The sequence below is a fragment of the Lygodium microphyllum genome, chromosome 1 (genome assembly GCF_053477565.2).
Source record: "Lygodium microphyllum isolate KBCC chromosome 1, Lygodium_microphyllum_v1.1.10, whole genome shotgun sequence".
NCBI lineage: Eukaryota > Viridiplantae > Streptophyta > Polypodiopsida > Schizaeales > Lygodiaceae > Lygodium > Lygodium microphyllum.
The window spans coordinates 6,466,129-6,470,661 of NC_141135.1; positions in this window are offsets into that span (position 1 = coordinate 6,466,129).

Sequence of the window (4,533 nt, forward strand, 5' to 3'; positions counted from 1 at the left end):
GTGATGCTACTCTAGCAAAATGACGAGACGGAGACACTTCGTCAATACCTCCACACAAACCACCTGAGCCACGCTCTCTCAAACCGCCACGAGAGCAAGGAGTAGCATCTATATCCCGAGCCGACTGCTCATTGCATCCAAATCTTTGCAGCATCCCCATGAACCACTCTCTCCGTCTAGCCCAAGTCTGGAGCATCGACCTTGTCTGCTAGAAATTAAAGCATTAGAGCACGCCGAAGTAGATCTAATAGAGCAGTCTGATCATGTCCGAGACAGCTTCTGGTCCGCCATATCTCTAAATCTCGCCATTTGATCTAGAGACATATGTATGAATATCTCCTATAGCTCCTTGTCGCTCATCCCTCAACTCATCGTGATGATCTAAATATCCACAAAGGTCACCTGCACAGAAAAAAATTGATGTTAGTATAATCAACATAAATCATACAAAGCACGGTAATATAAATCTTTTAAAAATGATCTTACTTATAATGCATATCTTATGTACCCTTATAAGAGATTCATCAACGAATTGAGTAGATGGATGCTCTAAGTATGAAGTACCCTATGGTCCCATGTTAATCTCCTGGCACAACTTTGCATACACTGGAAGGTCGATAAGCATGTCACCACAAAAGAATCAGTCCACCTCATTTTTAAAGAATTCTTAGACTCCTGTATTTCCATCATTGTTACCCGATACTGGCTCCTCTACAGGCTCCAAGCTTTCGGTGGCCTCCAACCCTTGCAATATCGACCCCTCTATTTTCATATTGTCCTCATCTATGCTCAAAACATCGCTTTGATAATATAATCTTGCACTTTCGGGAGCTCAAGATATAACGAACCACCATCGAGGTTGTCGGGGGTTTGGATAGAAAATTACCCATTCACAATCACGTACAAGGAGATTTAACTATTGTGACATGTACCATGTCGTAATACAATTAAAAAACACATGAGTTCATGCACCTCTTCACAATGGGCCAGCAACACACACATGCCACGCAAATCCATCCTTTTTTATTAAAAAATCTATTTCAAGAAATTCAGACGGACCTCGTCGAATTGCTGCTCCAGCTCCTTCAAGGCTCCTTCAAGTACCACTTTGAACCATTGCACATCAAATAGGATCATGAAGAAGCTACGGTAATCCACTATGACAATACTTTGCAAGTTTCCAAAATACTCTATCTCATCTATAACCGGGTTTGGATTCGTTGCTCGTTATTGGCTCTCTTGGGGAAATGCCGTCCGCGCAACCACGTGTATTGTACATTGAAACACTCAATTAGTTGTCGCATATAAAATATAGATACGACAAATCCTAAACATGTCATCACCTTTGGACTACATCCCCTCGAGAATTCCCACTCCTCGATTGAGACCTCCGCCCCTTTGCCAGATGCTGTGGTCAAAGCTCCATGCAACCATCGTATTGACATAAACTGCGACATCTCCTCCTTGCCCTTGAGATATCGAATCGGTCGATTGCGCATACTATGTCAAAATTTAGATCACGCTTACTCTCAATCTTTCCTAGCTTGCTGGTACCTAGCGAGCCATGTCTCCATAGAGGCATGGTGCAACATACAAAAGTGATTCACTTTTTCTCCATTGCAGCATCCATTCTTTTTTGTACCCCATTTTCAACCACCACATCTTCGATCAGTCTACCAACGTCCTTCAGCGATCATAACATACTATTGTCTATATCCACCATTGGTAGCCATTGTGAAATATGTACTAGCGCCTCAGACACCAACCAACCTTCAGCCATGCTACCTTCTGGCCGAGCTCATTGTCTGACAAAACCTTTCAGGGTTTTCATGAAGCACTCCAAGAAAAACATCCATCGCATATGGACAGGTCCAGCAATCTCCACTTCATCTACAAGATGCACAAGAAGGTGGACTTGTATCGTGAGCATGCTGGTAGGCAAGTATTTTCTCCAAGAGAAAGACCATCTCCACTACTCCCCACCTTATGGATTCAATAGAGAACATCTTAATATCCTTCTGTGAGATTCATTGCACTAAAGTCGACAACCTATAAATCATCCCGCGTGGAGTAAGGCATCCTGCGATCACGATAGGTAGTACAAACTGCCACAAATGAGAAACCATTATGAATAACGACTACACTCCAAATAGCAAAATATGCAGGCCACTTACAATCCATTCGTAGTACAAACCTGACATATCTTATGCCAATCATGGGATTTTAGCCCTAATGATTTATGTTCTTTAGAAAACGCAGACCTGAGAGAACACCTCATACCCATCAAAGTGTGGATAGACTTGACTATTTTCTTCACAATGCACTCTTGTTTAGTAGGCAAAACCCAAGGAGCGTGACGTAGCTACAAGTGACCAGCACTCGACTGCGGCCAAAGTGCCTCCATCTTGCCTACCTCCTTCAAATCCATTCGTGCCCCTATAGTGTCTCTCTTTCTTGTGATGTGGTCCCATAGCAAGCTGCTCACATTCTTGAAAATATGCATGGAGTCCAACAAGTGGTTGATCTATAAGTGGGTCCAATATGGCAACTCATAGAAAACTCAGAACCGTTGCACTCCATTTGGATGTGACTCCATGTGGACCATTTTCAACTCGTACTAGCTTTTGGCATTCATACGTGGTGGAGATCGTCCAAGAAAACCCTCCTAAGTTCATGACCTTCTGCCAAGAAAGCGGCATGTCCTTGATATACTGTCTTCTTCATGGTTTGTGACCTTCGGGAGTCTAACTGTGGCCCACACAATGGACATGCATGATAACCTGAGGTAACCAGACTTGTCCCAACACCTCTATCTAGTGAATACAAACTTGAACAAGATATGATAGATATTACCAATGAGAACCGAAGCCTACTTACTTGAGCACTCTCCGAATCCAAAAAGTCATACATGGTTCACATGAGAATGGCTTGAATATTGGCGGGCTGTCAACGATCGTGCTTGCTCATATCTTGCAGGGTGTTGAAGGATTTCGAAAGCAAAGTCGCGACCACAGAGGACTTTGAATAATTTCAGAATAGAAGGTCAATCTCTATTTCTGCACCATCTCTAGTCTCTGAATCTGTAAATAACCAGAGTGTTCCTGTTGCACTAATGCCATCTACTTTTTCAATTAAAGAATAGGCAGTCTGAGTATTGAAAATATTATTTAGCTTGATCCCCTATCAGAAGTACAAAGCCTCACTATCTTGCTTACATTCATGCACAACATTGGTAATAGGAGGAGATTCTAATGCACGCTTGTAAGCCTGCATCAATATATTTCCGCCTTTCAAAGCATCAACAGGTTAAACTTCATCTTCAAAGGCAAACTGCATAATACAAAGAGAACCATGTCGGGCAAGATCAACATCTTCACAATCAAAACCTATGATAAGGTGTTGTTCTGGATCAGGCTCTAAGAAAAGTCACGGTAATTGTACTGAATCTGTAACAATATGGATAAGCATAGATGCAAGCAAATTAATTAGGATGAAGCTTGTTTACAGGACCAATGGTTACAACATTTTTGTCAATCTTCTCTGCCACAAGTTATCTTATGCTGATGTCGATGAAGTCGATTGGGTATAATGCAATGACATCAAAGTCATTGTTTTTATAGTGACTAGTAATTTTCAGATTTTCAGCAGTATCCTCTGGATTTCAATCGTCTTCAAAACAGTGATTTCACCGCATTGTCTTTAGCGCAGCGTCCTCACCCTTTATCTTTATCTTCTTTAGCGCTTGTTCTTCTTCTGTTGCATTGATTTGTTCTCTTTGACTTCTCATCCTTCATCTTCACTGTGGCCTCAATCTCTCCTTGAGCACATTGTCCTCTCTCGTCGTTGTTGCTTCGTCTTTTACTATCCTTTCGTGACTGCAGGTCATCTTCAACTTTGGCTCCTTCCTCGTCTCATCTTGTCCTCGGCTTCTGCCTCTTCAAAGCTTTTTCCTTTTTTACCTTTGACGTCGTCTCTCCCCGTTTTTCTGGTTGACGGTTTATATCCTGTCTTCAAAGTTGAGCACACCCCGCCAATGCATTCTTCTCTGCCGTCTAGGAATTCTGGATTGGAAGGTGTGCCAACATGCGCTGTCCACCAACAGTCAGGAAGTTTTCCCCAAAACATCTCGGTCAAGAGTCGGTGCCATCGTTCAGCGAATTTGTCAATCACTGCATTGATCTATCCATTTAGATATCCATCATCCACAAAGCCTCCAAGGAACTCTATTCACCATCTTTCAAGTGAACATGAGGTCATATGATCTCTTGTTATAGCAATGGCCTTGCCCTTCCTGCAGAGGAGAGCTCTACAATCTCCTGCACTGGCCACAAACAACTCTCTTCCCAGCACTAAGACAGTTAAATCTATTATGCCAGATGACAAGCCATGATTAATTGAACAAGCTTCTGCAAATGAGCTCTCAGTCTACAAAAAGGCATGATAGACAGCCTTTTCTATTGCAATTGGAAATGCCACATCTTCAACAATGTAATTAAGTAACTTGTCTTTGACAAACTCTGTTGCTATGGTCAT